The following is an 18,260-nucleotide window of genomic DNA, read 5'->3' as shown; positions in this document are numbered from 1 at the left end:
TCAGAACATCTGGAGAGAATAAAACCTCCGAAAAAAAATCCCTGTTCCCAGAGTAGACAGTCCTATAAAACAGATCTGCTGGGAGCCAAATTAAATAAGAGGAAGGTGTAAATGGATTCCTTTCTCTGCCTGGAGAAATGGGAAAAACCAGTGGAGGGTTTTTTTTCAGCCTGGTTCGCAGGGAAGGAGCAGCTCAGCTCCCGCTGGCAGGCGATGCCCAGGAAGGATGCGCTGCCGAGGGACGGTGACGGCAGGAGAAGCGCGAAGCTTCACAGAGAGCAATGGAAGGGAAAAAAAAAAAAAGGGTCCTGAGAGTAGATGGATTAAGCGATGACAGGTCGGGAGATAAATAAAGGGTTATTGAGTGATAAAGCTGCAAGTCTGCCCCTTCGGGGGATGCTGCTGGTGGCAAGGGGGGATGGAGAGCTGGCTGCCGTTTGAGCTGGAAGGGGCTTCTCCGTGTCCAAGTTTAGCTAAAGAAGTCACTGTCCCTTACAGGGATAAGGGAGATAATTACGTCAATGCTGACGGGAAATTTGGGGGGAAAAACAGCCCTTCTAATCCTGGCTGCGTTTTATAGCCTCAAATGTATGATGAATTCTGTGTTCCTGGGCAGAACATCCTCTTTTGGGGGGAAAAAAAGAATTAAAAGAAATAATCAGTATTTTCAGATACGTCTATGAAAAGGCCCAGAAAAAGAACCCACAAAACGTAGGCAGGGAGTAAAGGCAAAACCACACGGAAAATGTGCCCCCAGCCAGCAGTTCCTATTCAGATGGCCACAGACTTCCCCAACACGACCCAAATCGGGGATTTCCAGTGTTCGCTACCTGAGGAGCCCGTTTGCCGGTGCCACCAGCCTCGGGCTCTTCTCCCCCTTTCCCACCTTCAACCACTTTCTGCCTCTCGGAAGCCTCGTCCTTCCTGGGCTTCGCGCAGCACGCGCTCCCCTGCCTGCCTTTGCCTCCTTGTCCAGTGCGATCTCGGGACAGAGCAGATCCAGAAGGGTCCTCCACTCTCCGCCGCTGAAGAACATGGGGGAAGAGATGTTTTTAGCGTGTCTGTCAGTAATTCAGGGTTTTGGTTTTTTTTTTTTTTAAAAAAAAAAAGGAGGGAGCAGGTCGGAGGCAGAAGCGGAGGCATGTCCATCTTCCACAGGACTTCTCCAAACACAAAGGATGCCTTAGGTTGCCACCTAGTGACTCTGAAGACGAAGGACCTGCGCTTTCAGAGTCACTTTGTGGATGCCCGAGTGATGGGCACGCAGCATCACCCAAACCCCGCCGTGCTCCCAAAGCCACCGAGGCAACAGACGGCGGTCCCTGGAGCTGCAGGTCCGCTGATGGGCACCCGGAGAAAACATCTTTCGGCCAAAAAATTATAACGACGGTTTGGCAAAGAGTTTTCATTTCTAAATCTCTCTTTGCTTTGTTGGTTTTTGTATTTTTAAGTGCTGAGCACTGCACCTCCAGCTGCAGGAAACGGCCGGCTAGGTGTGAAAGCGAGCCTTTCGATTGCGCACTGTGATTTCTTTTACCTGGAGAGAAAAAAAAAAAAAATAAAAAAAAAAAAGAAGTGTCAGAGGGGGGAGCTCCGGGGTTTTCCCGTGTGCCCACGCTGTCCCCGCCGGCTGCGCGCTCGGCCCGGCCGCCCTCCCTCCCCGATGCGGTTAATCAAAGGCGCTGATGGCTGCTGCCATTTAATAAAGCCGTCTTTATGCCCCAGGAATGGCCAGGGCTGGGGGTTGGGGTTTTTTAATTTATTTATTCAGGGAGGGGGTGCTCGTCCCCATCGGTGAATGGGGGGGGGGGGGGGTGACCCGCTGCCACCCGGCACCCCATAACTCCCGTGCCCTGACAGCACCCACAACTCCCCTACACCGCCGGCGACAACCCCGCGCGAAAGCTCATTCCTCGCCTGTGCTTTATGGGGCGAGGGGTGACGCGAGGGGTGACGCGAGGGGTGACGCCTGGGCTGTCCTGCCCCGCGGGCGAGCTGTCAGCCGCGGGGGCGGGCTGCGGCCGGGGGGAATACCTGCCGCGGGTAATTTAATCCCCGCTACATGGGAGTACCTGCTGTAATGAGGCTCATTATGAAGCTCTATTTAAAGCTCCATTTAAGCCAGACGAAAAATAGCTCTTTCTGCGGCGTGGAGCGGGTCAGCGGCCCCCAATTAGAGGCGTGCTGCTGACGGCGGGGGCTTCCTCCTCCAAAAAAAACAAAAAAAAAAAAAAACCAAACAACAACAACAAAAAAACCCTGCAGGAACCCACACAAGTGATCTTCAAAGTGACCGGGCACAATCAGCCGGAGAAAGCAGCATCGCTAGGAGAAAGCGAGACGGAGCTCCCGAACAGGGCGTCTCGGTGCCCCCGCCTGGGATGGGCGAGGAACGAGAAGCGATGTGATGTTTTCATACGGGAGAGATGCTGGAGGAGGAGAGGAAGCCGAGAGGTCGTGTCCCTGGGGAGATCCGGGGGGGGGGGGTGGGAGCAAGCTGGCACCCAGCTCGGTCACCAGAGCGCTGGGGACCGCCTTGGCCTCGCAGCGGCACCGGGGGCTTCTCCAGGAGCGGAGGAGCCATCTCATTCCTTTGTCCCGAACAAATTTCGCAGCGAATAAAAAAAAAAAAAAAGGCTGCACAAAGTATTTGGTTATTTGTACGTTGCTCCTGGAGTGATGAAATTTCAGTTTCCTCTAAAATATTAGACTCTCCCTAAACTCTTGTTTACTATGCACGGATGCAGAAGGAGAATTACTCAAGTTTTCGCAATAAAAATAAGCTCGGTTTTGTGAACACCTGCTTTCCGCTGTTTAATAATGCTGAGCTCCTGTCTTGTATGCTCTTCTGTTTACTCTCCCACAAATTATTTTTGTTCTCGGTTGACAAAGATAAATGATGGGATTAATATATATTGGAGAAGTCCCGGCGAACAGTTTGCTAGCAAAGAGAAAGGATTGATATTATTTCCCTCAGGTAACATAACACAGACAAACTGGATTAAGAGTAATTTGCTGTGGGGCTTATATGTGATCGTGAGCCATTAGTGGAACACCATTTATGAAAATTGCTTTTTTCTAAAATAAAAATTAGACTGACTTTCATTACCTTGCTGGCACTGGGCAAAAAAAGAAGCGTTCCTTTTCAGCGGGAGAAGAAAAATTAGCGATCACTAACCGTGCCGTGACAGATAACTAGGAGCTGCTAAATACGAGGGTGGGATAGGAGAAGAAAACCCGGCATCTCCGCCACGAAGCCTGAGTCAGGAAGGTCAGTTGTGACCGATCTATAAGTAAAACTGATGTTTACCTACTTTTCTTTTAACAGCCCTGCATGGCCTGGGCCTGCTATTCCGACTCCAGCGAGCCTCAAAGGGTAATTTTTTTTTTTTAAGCTGTTTGCTGGAGAAACACACTTCTTAAAAATGGAGAAAATTGGGATCTGCTGAGCAAGAGGAAAGAAAAAAGCGGGAGGTCACAGGCCAACCCTTTCCCATCTCCCAGGGCATCACGGAGCGGCTGCTGCAGACCCCGGGATGGGTTTAACCCCCCCACCCGTGAGCCCTTCCTGAGCCAGGCTTATGCCATTAGAGAGCTGCCAGCCCTGCCCCACGCTGCCGGCATCCTGCGCGCAGGAGGAGCGTCCCTTCGGCAGTTAATAATATTCTGTTTACTTCCAGAAGTTTAATAAAGACGAGACGAAACCTCGCCTCAAAAATGCCAAATTATATAGCATTCACAGGAAACTCCTAAAATAACAGGTTTTAAATGTGGTATCGCCCAAACCTTTAAAATGCAGGCTTGCTTTGTGCGGCCGCGGGGAATTTGTTCACGTTGGGAAGGAGGAACAAACTCTAAAAATAAAATTGGCCAAATAATCAGAGCTGAGCTGTCTCGTTAGTCTCCCCGATACTAACGCAGAAATCAGGAGTTTCCCTGACTCAGCCAGCCCAAAAGCCTGGGTTTTCGGGTGGCTTTTTTTTTTTTTTTCCCTCTAACCGCCCGATTAAAAAAAAAAAAAATATTCGCCTCCCTGCACAAAGCCTACGTGGCTTATGTCTCTCGAGCTTGCCAGGCACGGTGACACCGCTGGTTTAACAATAACCCTCTGCACTTGGACAGCCCCATCCTGCCCGGCGCTGCCTCGGCGGGAGGAGGATTCGCTCACAGGTCGCCCTGCACCAGCCTCACCTCCCGCGTCACGGCGGGGATGAAATGTTATCCCAGCCCGGCCGGCCAGCCTGCAGCAGATCTACGGCTCCTGCTCCCGCAGGGACCCACCCCAGTAAATCCTGCGGGAGAGGCGAGCGGTGCTGGCCGGGAGAGCTGCCGCACGGGACCGGCGGGTCCCGGAGCCCCCGGGGGTCCCGCTGCCGCTCTGCCTCTCACCCGGGATAAAGCTTGCATCCCTTTTAGCTTTAACACCTCCTCAGGCCTTGCTTTTTGCAGGGTTTTGGCAACGCAATAACCAGCCACCGGGCGGGGTTAAGGAGGAACGCAGGCGGTGTAAAGTACCTCGGGCTGCTTCGCTCCCTGAAGCTTTCCTTCACCTCCTGCTGTCTTAACCAGGGTCCTAAGGCAGAGGGGGGGGCGAAACACTTGGCTTTTGTGTGCTGCGCCTCAGTGGGTGCTCCCCCAGGTGAAGGCAACAGCCCCTGGCCCTTCCACAGGTGGGGAAACTGAGGCAGTCAGCATGGGGCGGAAGAGCCGGGGGCAGCTCTGGGCTCTGCAGGGCAGGGTGTCACACCACGGTGCTCGGACCGAGCGCGACATCCACCCGTGGAGGGCACCCAGCCAGCCCCGTGCCCCCCCCCGCACGCAGCCTCCCGGAGGGGTAGCGGGGTGTTACGGACCGTCACGCAAAGACGGCTGCAAAACCTGTGATTCCTCCTTTGCCAAAGCACGCCGGCGGGAAGCAGGCCTGAGCGTGCCGGGGTCCCGGGCCGGCCGAAGCCCCCGGCACGGCGGGGTGCGGGATGGTTGGCATCCTCCGGAGCCCGGCACGGACGCTGCGGCTGGCTCGGCACGCTGGCGACGGCGGTGCGGTATCATAATTCTGCCAGCCCTGAGGGCTTTGAAAACAATACTGGAAGTAATCCCTTTTGATCTGATGCTAATCCCAGATAATTGCTTTCAGGCTTAATAGGAAAACTGCATTTTCTTGGGGGGAATCGGTCAGTTTGAAAGGGCTTTGATTGAACTAATGCTGTAGGTGCTTGTTTTAGCAGAGGGAGCTCCATTGTTCCTGGGAGTGCGGGATGCCAGGAGTAATGACAGGGGCCGTGAGCCCGCAATTAAACCCGTCTGCCTGCAGACATCCCGCGCACGGGCAGAGCAGCCCCCGGAAAGGAGCCTTGCTAACCCCCCCCGCCGACCCGCGGGCACCACCGAACACAAGGCGCCTTCGATATCGATGAGAAATTAGGAAAAGTGCTGCCGCGGGATGCTGAAGAGGTCAAATACATGAGCGGTTTAAGAGGAGATGGGATAAACTCTCGGCTAAACATACACGGGCAGCTCGGGCCATGTGCCCCTCCCCACCCCTCTGCCTGGGGGTGTCTCAGAAGCGCACCCCATTTTCAGGGTGCAGCGTGGGTTTGGGGTACATTCAGCCTCCTTAGGCACCGTGACCCGCCCGCAAGCCAAATTTCAAGCTCTGAGTGCGCCATAAATTACAAACCCGAGCAACCCGGAGGTGTAAAAGCACTGGTCCGAGCACCCGTGTTGCTTTAACGGGAAAGTTGGTTTTGGATGGCAGCTTGTGGGTCACTGTGCTCTTAATCTGTTCCCCCTGAGACCCAGAGCCACGCTGACAGCGCGCATTCTTTCTGCCTAGCCTCTAAAACTGCCGAACAATGGGTTTCCCATTGTTCATTAACCACGGGTTCCCATTTTGCAGCTGTGGGTGTTGAAAACTTAGTTACGGCCCGGGCAAGAGGAACAAGGTGATTTTGTAGCCACGTGAAGGTGGCACATCGGGGCGGGGGGGTTTAAGAAATATCGGCTCTCCGAGGAAGAACTGGTTTGTGATGGTTTATTTAGGCAGTGAAGGTCCTGGCTGAGGCTTTGAAGGTGATCGTGGGGGTGGGTGGGTGTGGGACCCCAGAAATGCACCCTAAAACCACCAGCGGGTGGCCTGAGACCTCCGGAGCGTGGGTCAGGCTGGATTGACCAACGCCAAACAAGCCCCAGCAAAACTTAACTTCCCTCCTGCAGTTAAAGTAACATTTTCAGGCGGATTTTTTTTAGCAGGGCGAGCAGGGGAAAGCAGGCTGAGCCTTTGGGTGCCAAACCCAAGCTGGTCCCAGCTCTTTTGGCCGGGCGAGGTTTGCCGTAGGGTCCCGGAGCAGAACGTCGGAGCGGTTCTGGTGCCTCTGCTTTGAGGTCCTTTGCCCACTGGAGGGAGCATACGGCCAGCGATTTGCTACACGGGACGCGGCTTTGGAACGGGTTTGCATTTGAACGAGGGCTAAGGAAGCAACAGAACAATAAAAAATAAACTGAAAACCAGAGAGAAGTGCGATTTGTTTAATTTTCCGGTGTGATTTCTTGCCTATCAAAGAGCTTTTCCTACAGGGAAGGCAGTTTGGAGTGAAACTCCAGGCACCCCATGGAGCTCCCCCTTAATTTAGTTCATAACTGCACACAGTTACCTTGATTTTTAAATAGACGTAATGAAACCAGCCAAAATCCTGGAGGAGCTATGGAAGTCACCGGCTCCTGCGCTGGGGAACCTGAATAATTTCAATATTTTCCTTCTGGTGAGCCACGCATTAGCATACGCTTCCGTTTTACCCAGTGGTAAGGCAAAATTATGTGCTGGTCCTCACCTTTACCGCCACGTCCCTGGGGGCCTCAAAACCTCCAAGGAAGGGGCGTGTGGAGCGGGTGCTGGATGGAAGCCCTCTCCTGCGTCCCAGCAAGGTCTTCCCCCCGCCGGAGCCTCACCGCTGGTTTATCTCCGTGAATGCCTCCGCTGCTTCGGCTGCCTGAGGGGGCTCAAGAATTTGTGGGCGGCATCCCCAAACATCCCGTCTCGGGCTGCGGCGTCCTGTGCAAGCGGGAAAAGGGAAGAGCAAAGAGGAAGGTAGCAAACCAGTAACGGGATGCGCGCGTTCAGCCTTTCTCCTCTGAAAGGTTGCTGCCCTCTCCTTTTCCCTCCGAGGCCGATTCCCCCGCTCCATTAGGATCAACGCTCGCTGGTAGGAGCGCAGCGGAGAGAAACGTCGCGCGTGGGAGCCGAAGCAGGACCTGGCTGAGATGCGCCGTCCATCCGGCACGATGCTGGCACCTCCGTGCTCCTGAGGAGCGCGTGATGGTGCTTCAGGTGGCTTTGTCGGAGCCCACCTCGCTTGGAAGGTGTGTTTTATGCCGGTTTTGACTGGGGACGTGCAACGAGGAAAAGAAATCCCCAACCGGCTGTAGCGGCCTCGCAGTAACGCTGCGCATGGCACCACTCGCCGTTATGCGTACGGTAGCCTGCACAATATTGATTCAGAGGCTTTGTGGTTTGCCAGCAGAGCTTGGTTGTTAGCCGTCACACCGTTGCCTGACTCAGGAACACACGTTAAGTCCCAAAGAGTTCGTTTACACTTTAAATAGTTGGGTTTGTGCGTGTGAGGGAGATATATTTATTTGTATTAATTCAGGTCACATCTCCCTCGAGACGTCGCTGCCTCCGCGGGGCTGATCCAACGCCCGTTGGCGCCCGGCGGAGCCCTTCCAGGGAATTCAATAGCGCCTGGATCGTGGCCACCAGGCCACCATTTTCAGAGGTGCTGAGCAAACACAGCTCCCGAGGCCTTTAATTCGCCTTTGTGAGCACGCCGGCCTTTGAAAATCAGGCCTGATACCCTCTCCTTTATCTAGGCATGTGGTTTGAGGGTAACAAGCTGCCTGGTTCTTGACAGGTTGTCTATTAAATAGAGATGATGCCTTCACATGCAATTGTCTGCTGGATGTTTTGGGAGGAACAAAAGGCTCCTATTCACAAGCTCTGGCATGCCATGCGGGGATGATTAAAAAGGTTAAGGCTTAAAGACAGTTCCCGATTACTTCAATGACTGCGGGACTATGCCTCTAATAGCCCTAATTAAAAATTAGCCTGATATAATAGAGTTATTATAATAGAGTCTGGTTTTATTTCATTTTTTTGGGATCCACGTGATGCCGCCACAATAGCCCTCATTCTCCGGTGGTGCCTCTCCCCCGCGACTCACTAGCGATGGAGCCGAGGGGGACGATGCTATTGAGTAATGTGCTGCGTCCCAGGGTGACCCCAGACCTCGGTGTCCACGGCCATGCGTAAACCGAGAGACGTGGAGCAGCCACGGTGTGCTGTAAGGCACCGCTCAGCGCGGAGGAGCTGGTTCAGGGACAAATCTGGAGCTCCCCCCGTCCCCAGTTACCCACGCCGAGGTCTCAGTGTCATGGGTTTGGGGAGACGAGCAGGCGTGGGATGCCTCTCCACTCCTCTTTCTCTGCCCGTTCGCATCCCAGCTGAGCACCAACCACCCCATGAAATCGGGCTGAAATCGCGGGTTTCCCTCCCCGATCGTCTCCTGCTCCAGCGCCTCGCACGTGCAGAACAGACCCCGCTCGACCAAGGCTGTGCCCATGACCCGGAGCCCGTCACCCCGCTCCCGTCTAGCGAGCGGATGCCCCTGACTTAGGAATGAGAAATAATCCAGGGCGCATTTTATTTCGCGTTCCCCATCGTGGTGGAAAATGCCTGAAATCCCCGGCGTGAGCCCTTGCCCCGCTCCCCCCCGTTCCCCGCTGCTGCTGGCGGGATGTCCCGGCTGGAGATGCTCGGCCATCGGCAGCTGGCACCGGCCCCGCTCCCCGGCCAGCGCTGCCTCTCCTGCCCCCCCCGACAACCTCTGCTACGAATTTCCTCCCTCCTCGCTGCAGCCTTCGCTCTTTGATATCGGGTTTTGATCGAGAGCTTCTTGCAGCGGGGCCAACACCTTTCAACTCCCATCGCTTGTGTCAGAGACTCCCCATCGCTCTGGTGCCGTATTTTCTTTACCATAAGATATTCCTGGTGCGGAGAGCAAACGCTTTTTTTCCCAAGGAAGCAGCTGAGACTCAGCTGCCCTGAAAGTCCTGCCGCCACCGACTTCAGCCTTTTCCTGTACCAGCCTTTAACAACCAGAATGCATTAAAGCTGCCGATCGGGATTGCTCTCGCTGGAAATAGGATTCTTGTTCTTGGACTTTTAGCATCTATCTTCAAGCCTGTGAATGAGTGACCCGCTCTCCAGCACCTTACGGAACACGGAGACGGGTATAACATCGTTTAAAGCCTGGCATCCTCAAGCCTCCTCAAACGTGCCCATAACTGAAGGTCTCGCGAAGGTCTTCCGGCTCAGAGCAAAGCCTTGAAATAGCCCAGCTCAGCCCGAGGCTGCGACACCGCTTTTTTATGTAATAAAACATTAAGAAAGCACCAACATTTCCCAACCAGGTGCGGCCAGGATTGCCGCCGGGCGCGAGCGGAGAAGCAGGGAGGGAAGCAGGGCAGAAGGTCCGTTTTGGGGAAAAAAGCCTGTCCCTACCTGCGGGGTTTGCTGGCACGTGGTGGTGACAGCAGTGCAACCCGCCCCGTCTCGCTGCTGGCACCGGCGGGGGATTTCCCACTGGTGGTCCCGCGCATCTTGACGCGATGGGACGGTCGGGCTCTAGGTCGGTTCCTGGAGATGCAGATCGTGAGTGCACAAAGCCATATGTTGAGGAGACGCGAGAGCGTCTGCATAGCGTGTCTGGTACCTATCTGGCATGGAAAAAACTTCCAGATCTTAGTGCTCATTGAATTCGTTTAATAACGCGGTTGATAAGCTTAATTGCAAACATATTTTTCCAGATTCCATTGCTCCAGACGGAAAGAGGCTGTGGAGAGAAACCTGGGAGCAGAGCCGCGGGTAGTTATTAAATGCGGGGCTGGGAGCAGCAGTTTCTGCGACGGCTCTGGCACTGGGTATCCCAGAAGTGCTCAGCACTAATTAGGAAAACACCTCCCGGTAACTCCAGCTTGCTGTTGCCTCTAAAATAAAGCTTAAGGAAAACAGGCTTTCTTTGCCTGGTGCCAGGAGCGCCGTGGTTACGGCAGACCCTCGCACCCTGCCAGAGGGAATCACGTTCTTGCCCCGGCAATACAAGCTCAGCTAAGGCAACGCCAGCAGCAGGCTGGAGAGGGTGCGGGCAGGTTAGGGGCACAGCTGGCAACACCTGGAGGCACCCGCGGCCCCGAAAGGGCTGCCGTCGCAGCTGCTGTCACCTCACACCGCCGTGCTTTCGGAGGGACCATAGCCCTTCCCGCACCAACCGGCCTGGGGTCCAGCCCTGTCCCTCCCCGGTGCCTCTGCTACAGCCCAAGGACGAGTTCCAGATGTGCCCGGGGGACTTCCAAGGGGAGCTTCCAGCATCCCGCTTATCTCGATGCGGTAAGCTAGGAGGTTGTCTGGTTTGGAAACCGGGAAGGTCCATCTCGTCAACGGAGTACGGGCAAGGTAACATTGCAAAAGCTTGTGTTAGGAATCCTAGATTATCTCCGAGCGGAAGGGACCCATAAGGATCACTGAGCCCAGCTCCAAGGAAGAGAATCTTTCATTTGATTTGCCTTTTCCGTCACCAGAACCATGGGTTGGGGTGGGGAGAAGCGCAGGAGAAAGGCCTCCTCCCGTCACGCGCCCCTTTCCAAGGGCGGAGAGGCTTTCCCTGTGAAGACCCCCGGGCAGCGCCGGCCGGAGTCCTCTGCCGCAGCCCGGTGCTCCCGATGTTTTAACAAGGGGCCCCACAAATATTTAACTCCAGCAAAGGGAGAAAACCTGGTGTAGTGGGGTGGGATGGAGATGTTTGCCAAGAAGAGAGGGTGAAAGACTGTGGAATTTATTGATTGGATTCCCGTTGAAACACAAATGCCTTCTCATAACCCAGGAGTAGATAATGGCTTGGCAAACAAGGACGTACTGAGTGCACTTGGCTGGAGATATTTATGTTTTGTCCCAGGGAACTGAAAGGAGAGGGAAAGGTGAGGACCCCGTTTCGCTCTCCAAGGATGCCCTCTCATCTGAAGGGGGTGGGCGCATTCCCGGGGGGGGGGACGAGCTGCTCCCCGGCGGGTCTCCCCGTGGTGCAGGACCTCTGTGGCAAACCCCGCCTGCCCCCAAAGCCCGGGCGGGCAGCAGCTCCGGTGGGGATGCTCGGGCTTGAGTTCAGCATCCCCGTCGAGTGCAAGTCCTGCGCATCTCTGCCGAATTTCTGCTGGTGCTTCTCGTCGCAGGGGAGTTGGGAGAACGGCCGGGAGGAGGGAGCTGGGGAGAGGAGCTGCCCATCGGCAGGACCGCTTGCGCTCATTTTCCTCCCGTCCTTCCAGAGTCCCTGGCTCTTAGGAATTTTGCATCGTTTTCTGCCCAAATTCCCTTGGTCCCGAAAAGAAAGCATCCATCCGAGAGCGTGCCGAGGCTTCCTGATCCTCCTGCTGCACCTCTGCTGGTCAGCCTCGGGCTGCTAGCGGCACTCCAGTTTAAACCAGTTAGCGACCGGAGGAGGCGCAGCAGGGGACAGCGCTCCTGCTCTGGTGACCAAAGTTGAGGGCAGCGACTCTGTTAGCAAGCGTACAGAGGCGCAGCCCCAGGCTGGCTGAATTTTCAGGGGAAAAAGCCAGCTTTACCTAAAAGCGCACATCCAAAGGGGTTGCCCCCAAAACGGCGAGGTGGCTGGGGGCGGGGTGTCTGACTTTCGGGCACGTTCACCCGTTCTCCCCTCCCTGTCTCCACAGAGACACCTTTGTCTGCTCATGCCTGCTGCCAGCTTTTTTCCCTTTTTTTTTTCTTTTTTTTTCCTTTTCTTGTCCTTTTCTTATTTATCCCCCGCTCCAGTCCACGCCTTTCCATGCAAATCGCCCGAATTTCCATCTCGTGAACGCCACCTCTCTAAAAGTGGGCAGACCTGGGGCTAGTCGAGAACATCCCGAGGGAAACGCTGCGCCGAACCTAAATCCATCGGCCGCTCCTCGCTGCCGGCAGCAAACCGAGCTGGTCCCTGGGTGCTGGAGGAGCCCGGCTCTGCCCGCCTGCTTCCCGGGGGGCAAACCTCTCCCCACGCCCGCTCCCGGGATGATTCCCACCCTTCGCCAGGAGGTTTTGCGACCCCTTGCCTGCCTTTTGCACAGGCAGGGCTCTCGGGACAGGTGCAGGCAGGAGGATGAGGGGGGAGGAAGGGAAAAAAAAAAATTAAAAAAAAAAAAATAAAAGGAGACAGGACTGACCTTTAAAGTTTTGTTCCAGCTATGTCTTCCTGCTGAAAGCATACCGGCTTACACAAATAACTTTTGACCTCCGGCCCCCTCGCTTGTGTCGCAGCATTGTGCCAGGAGCATTTGTCTCGGGGCTGTGACACACGGCCTTTTTGTCTGGGGGTGCGAGTGAAGGCTGAGGCATTGCAACTGCCAAGGGAGTGAGTTATCGGCGCGCCGGCTTCTCCTTTAGCAGCCCCTCTTTGTGGATGCGGGAGTAGACAACGGGGAAATGCAGCTGTAAGGGAAAGAATTAAAGGGTTACTAAAAAAAAAAAGGAAGAAGGAAAAAAAGGAAAGAGAAGTTGCATTGCGATTTTTCGGTGGTGGCTGCAGGCGGAGGTCTGCGAGGCATCCCCGCGGCTGTTCGGCGGCAGAGTTAATGCTTTCATCCCATGGAGTGGGTGTTCGGTGGGGGTAAATTAGTGGGGATGCAGTGACATCCATAGGGCTACGCTGAGTTACACCACTTTACGAGCTGACCCGGGGCCCCGGGGGGGGAACGGTACCAATTTACACCAGCTGAAGGTCTGCCCTTTCAGCGTCGCCGCCGCGAGAGCCGCCACAAATCAACGCCTAGCGCCCGCACGTTGGGCTCGTCTTAGCGAAACTCTTGATTTGCCTTGGAAAAAACATTCCTGGCATTCGCCGGCATCCTCCGCGCAAGCAGCCCGCGCCGGGGCTGCCGCGGACAGGAGTTATAGGACCAATCTCGGCGGGCTGGTGTGATTCATGCCCACCCAGGAGGCGGCTGGAGGCATCCTCGCACAAGAGGAATGTGCCTGTTTTCAAGACAAATGCCGTCTCCATAACTCAGGGGGTGCAATAAGATGCTCCCGGAGCAGCGGCGGCGTGATGCGGGGGGCCGCATCCCCTCCCGAGTCCCTGCGCGGGGGAGCAACGCGGTGCTCGGGAAGCCCACGGCGGGGGCAGGCTGCCTTTGAGAGCACGGGTGCAAAGGGCTGGCGTAAGGCCTGTGTTTCGGAGGGCACCTCTCAGCCCTCCGCAAGCGGCGGGAGATGCCGCCTCTCCTCTCGGCTCGCTGAAAGCCGCAGGCGTCTATCAAAGAGCTGGGGGCGTAGAGGTTTACAGGATTACCCCTAAGCACCTGCAGACCTGTGTGAGCCCGGCCCGTGCCTCAAAACGATACGATTCATCCGTAACTTACACTCCAATTAGTCGCCAAGCGCTTCTGGTTTTAACAAGGGGGGTGCCGGCTCGGCCCGTGGCTCGCTCGGCCGGGGACCGTGATGCCACGGCGGCACACGGTCAGCTCGCCCGCGCTCTGCCCCGGGACAAGCGTGCTGCTCGGTGGGTTCCCGGCTCTGCTTCCAGCCGCCCCTCCGCTGATCTTCCTTTCCCGGGCAGGGCATCGTTTGCCGTTATTTCACCATGCCGCTCCTTTCCCGTTCCCTTCTGAAATTAAACAGCACGGTAATTTTCAGCCTCTTTGTGCAGGGCCCTAACGAGATAACGTCGGCTTTAATTTTCCCCATCCTTCCTTCAGAGTCAGTATATTCCTCAAAACCCAAACCCGCTCTTTCCAAGACCTCCGGGCACGCTGCCGTTGATGTAATACCGCCTTACGAGTCGCTGTAATACGTACAGGACCAACCTTACAACATAAGCCTCCTGTTATTTCTCTTTTTTTTTTTTTTCCCCACCCCTCTAAAAGGATTATTTCAAAGCCAATTTTTATAATCGCATCCCAGATAAAGAGCGTGTCCCCCAGGGGCGTTTGGCGAGGGGAGCGAGGAAAGCGTGGCGAGTATTGCCTGCTCGCTCACCGTGCCGCGCGGAGCATCATCCCGCGGCTCTCCCTGCCGGCTTAACAGCCGGGATGATGCCCGGCTTTTCCAACGTCAGCCTCCAACTCCCGCTCCTTGGCATTGCGTCCTGCTAGGCGGCACTTTCGGCCACCCGAAATGCAGAGGAGCCAACCCTGCCGCGCGGCAGAAAGCAAACATGTCGTTTGAAGGTGTCCGTCCCCGTCCCGTCCCGTCCCGTCCCCGAAAAAACTCTGAGCCGTCACAGGCCGCTGCTTGCATAAATGAAGGGAAATAAAGATAGTTTCGTAAAAGTCAGGCCCGTTTAATTTCATAGCATTTAAGTCAGCGAAAATGCATCGGACAATTATATTGCACTTAATACTCGGATAATGGAACAACGAAAGATGTATGTTTGCATTTTGTAAAATTAAACTGTATGCAGTTATTTATCTTTTACCTTAATTGTTTGAGCTTGTTTCTAATGTAAACTGTTGTAATTTTAAATAAATATAATAGAAAAAACTTTCCTAGGTATCGGAAATCCAGAGTAAATTTACTTTGCAAATAGGCTTTGTTAGGTATGTTTTATGCCAAGGATCTCGAACTGACACTTTCATTCAAAAATATTTTGAACACTTCAGCGCAGGGTCTGTCGATCCCCATGGGCTGTGGAGAGCTTCAGAAGAGGAGAGGAGGCGGCTGGGTGAAGGACTGCGGGTGAGATGGACCCCAGGGCAGGTCCATCCTGGTCCTCGTTGACCGAGAATGCACAAGGTGGTGCTGGGTCCTGCAAGCAGGGAGCCCCGTGCCCAGGGGGGGCCGAGGCGGACGGCCGTAACTCTGATGGTCCCGGGTGCTCCGGCTCTTGACTTGTTGACCTTCGCATCGCTCTTTCACAAGAGACGCGTAAAAATAGGGCCGAGGCGTGGCGGGTTTGGGTGGTTGGAAACGAAGGACTCCAGGTCTTTCATCTTCCATTGCACCACAGCCAAATATTAATGGTTTGGAAAACATGCCCGAGCGCGTCTTCACGATGCCATCGGGTATCTCGAACGCCCGCTTTGGTTTGGGCAATGACTTTCGGACTCGCAGCAGCGAGCAGCGATGTTAGGATAACTTTTTCAATGAAGTCTATCATCATGCCCTGTAAAATCCCAATTATCTGTACTGGGAAAGTACAGTTACTGCTTTGTAGCTCTTTGAGGAGCTTGAGAGATGATCTTGGTTAAGCCCAAGATGTTGATTAAGGAGGTGAATGCAACTGTTGACTTAGCCCTGAGGGGTTGTTATAAATGTGTCTGTTTGTTTTTCCAGTACCTCGAGGGAAGGCTCCAACAAAGGAAACGCGCTGGGTTGAAAGGTAACTCGAGTGATTAATGACATATACATTCAGCATGACGTCTTTATCACGGGGTGGTCTTATTGATTTCGAGTTGAGCAACCCGGGAAGTGGAAAAAGAGGTTGTAAAAGTGAAAGCCCCGTGAAAATTAATTAATTGCCGAAACAAAAGTGTCAGCCTTCTTCACGTACCTGGAATTCGGCGGGCAGTCCCATCTTGCAGGGTTCTTGTGGCGGCTCTGTAAATCATGACTGATGTTCCTTTCATAGCGTGCAGTGAGTCAAAAAAGGTAAAATAGGAATGCTGGGGTTGGTTTGGGCTTGTTAGCCGCATATGCCAAGAGGATTTTTTGGATGACTGCAGCCCTCTTGACAAAGGGAATGCATCGGGGGGGCGGGGGTTTACGCTGGGTCGGAGCGCCAGCAGATGTGCCCGTACGTTGACTTGGTTAGCTCAAACTGGTTAGTTTTCTGTGGAGGTCCCGGTTCCCGGTCCCTATAGCATAACCATCCCCGACGCTCCAGCGAGGCTATGGGGGCAGGGCTGAGCTTGTACACATCGGGTACGGGCACTTCCAAAACCTGATCCCAAAGGCCTGCACTAAGTCCTCTGGGATCACGACCACTTGGCTTTGGGGTGGATGGCCCTGCTTTGCGCGGATCGAGGATCCCAGCCAGACGCTACCCTCGATTTCCCTGGTATCAGCTACGTACAGGACGGAAACGAGAAGGTGCCAGGAGGAAAACACCCTACACGCTCAGCTTTGTAGGGAATAGGCAAATCCCATGCAAATGAGGGCCCCCATTATCTTTAAGGTGGCATGAAACCATCAAACGCCCATCAGAAACTTCCTCTGGAGGCCTCTGCTGAGCCGGGGCCCCGCTGCCGACCAACCTCACAGCCGCTGAAATGATGCCACGGGTCCCTCCGCACCACCTCGGCGGCGGCTGCTGCTCTTCTTTGCTTCGGTTCCTTTAGATGGCACCATCCTCCTGCGCTGGCGCCGCACGGGAGCCCGTCTCAATTAGTATTCACACTGCAAAAAGAGGAAAATTCCTTCATTACGGGGCAGCGGGTAGCGCGGCGGTAATTGAGGTGGTGTCAGCAACTCCATTATAAGTCCTGGTTTCCACCGGGGAAAAAGGTTCACGCTTGCGATGCCGAAAGCCCAGAGCAGCCGCCTTCCTCCTTCTCAGAGGTATCGCTGGGCAGGATGATGCTTCAGATATGACCTTCCCGTACGGCGTGAGCAGCCTGCGGGACCGGTCCTGGTTTGGGGAGAAAGCCGGTGGGATTATGCCGGCTACAGAGCCGGGCTTTTGGCGGGGAAGAAATGGGAATGGGCAGCGAAGGGCATCCTGGACCCATCCGGGGCAGTGGGTGCCGGGGGCTTCAGTGAGATATACCCACCTGTGAGAGGGAAGCCCTTGGTGAGGCCAGGCAGGTTTCGGCAGCGCTTGCCGGCCCCTTAGAGTAGCGAGACGCTGGATGAGTACTGGGGAGGAGCAAGAGAAGCAGGAGAGAAGGGGCTTTTGGGGCAGCTGGTAAATGCATACATCCCTCCGCGGAGACTGGGAACGCGCCGTGGCCTGGCAGGGTGCTCCAGGGTGGCCTTGGTGTCCTCCAGGGCGGGCCCGAGGGGTGAGGAGCACCCGGTCCCACGTACACCACGTTCTGGGTGCTCTCTGCGGAGCTGAGGTTTGGCTGGTCCTGCCTCTGGCTGGCTGCTGCGGCAGCAGGCTTTGGGAAAGCCACCTGGGAGGGAGAGGACCAAAGCAGAGGGTTTGGACCATCGTGGATGTGGTTGGTCTATAGGGACCATCCTCACCTGAATTAATGGACCTTGCTTCATCAGGCGTCCTCTTGATTCCTGCCCTGGATCTGAACGTCAGCAAAGTCCAAATCCTCCTTTCTCAAATCCCACCTCGTGCGTTGCACTCCGGGAAACAGGCTCTCGCCTTTCTCGCTGGGAAAGTAGCTCATCTCCAAAGAGCACCTGTAACATCATCATCGCCAGGGCCCACCTGGCAGAGCCCTCGCTCGTACCTCGTCAGATTAAGGCGCAGAAATAGCAGGTATGACCTTCTGCAAAGAGGGTAGAGCCGTGGCGAGTCGCCTTCGTGAGCAAGGGGGTTCAAAAGGAAGAGAAGCTGAACGCAGGTGGGTTTTGCCCAGGTCGGTTGGGCTCAGAGAGAGCAGCTGAGCGAGCATCGCGCCGAGGCAATCGCCCACCCGAGGAAATCCCAAAAAGGGCCGCGGGTGCTGGTACCTGCATTACTGCAGCCCCAACGAAGCGCGGGACCAGCTGTGCCAAGGGGCGGGTGTCCCTGGGAGGGAAGAAGAGGAAAGTCACAGGTTTATTTCCTTCAAAAAGTTCTTTTGTCTCTCTTAAAAACAACAAAAAAAAATCATAATTTTGAAAACATGGAGAAGTAATCTCATTTGCGTGTTAAAATTTAGGGAAGATGTGGCCGGCACAGGAGCAGGGAACCCTGGGTCTTTCTCCCAGGTAACTTGTTCCCTCTCCTGGGATTTTTTTATTTAAATACAACATCAGAATCGACAACGCATAAATATTCCTACCCAGCAGAATATGATTTTCCCCAGCTGGGGAGGATGCGTCCCCTCCCTCCCTCCCTCCCTCCCGGGAAAGGCAAAGTGCCCCCTTTTGCTAATTCTGACTGCCCCGAAACAATGCAGCAGCGGGAATTCCCGGGGTCAGCCCAAATCCCTTGTTCTCCCAGCCTGCTCCCGGCCTCCAGGAGCTGCAGCCTTGTTCAGGCTTTTAGAAGTGCAAATAATCTCTATAAATGGGGGGGGAACAGATCAAGCGATGGGGCAGGACATCTCCCCAC

General features: G+C 54.9%; 1 protein-coding gene across 16 annotated transcripts in view; it reads right to left on the bottom strand.

The window, feature by feature from the left end:
• Positions 1-1,433: 1,433 nt before the first annotated feature.
• The window catches only part of LOC129205056 (putative uncharacterized protein DDB_G0277255), a 64,432-nt gene continuing 47,605 nt past the window's right edge, over positions 1,434-18,260 (bottom strand). For 7 of the 16 annotated variants that reach the window (XR_008576576.1, XR_008576572.1, XR_008576575.1 and 4 more), the window contains 3 exons: positions 17,234-17,732; positions 16,816-17,160; positions 14,377-16,673 (listed from right to left, as the gene is read on the bottom strand). The gene's annotated coding sequence lies outside the window, so the exon portion shown is untranslated. Of the gene's footprint in view, positions 1,538-6,830; positions 7,052-12,270; positions 12,536-13,464; positions 13,713-14,376; positions 16,674-16,815; positions 17,161-17,233; positions 17,733-18,260 lie in introns of those variants that run through there. The other 9 variants (XR_008576585.1, XR_008576571.1, XR_008576586.1 and 6 more) reach the window with 9 other exon arrangements.

Source organism: Grus americana, chromosome 3 (assembly GCF_028858705.1).
Source record: "Grus americana isolate bGruAme1 chromosome 3, bGruAme1.mat, whole genome shotgun sequence".
NCBI classification, from domain to species: Eukaryota; Metazoa; Chordata; class Aves; order Gruiformes; family Gruidae; genus Grus; species Grus americana.
This window is presented reverse-complemented; position numbering and strand designations above follow the sequence as displayed.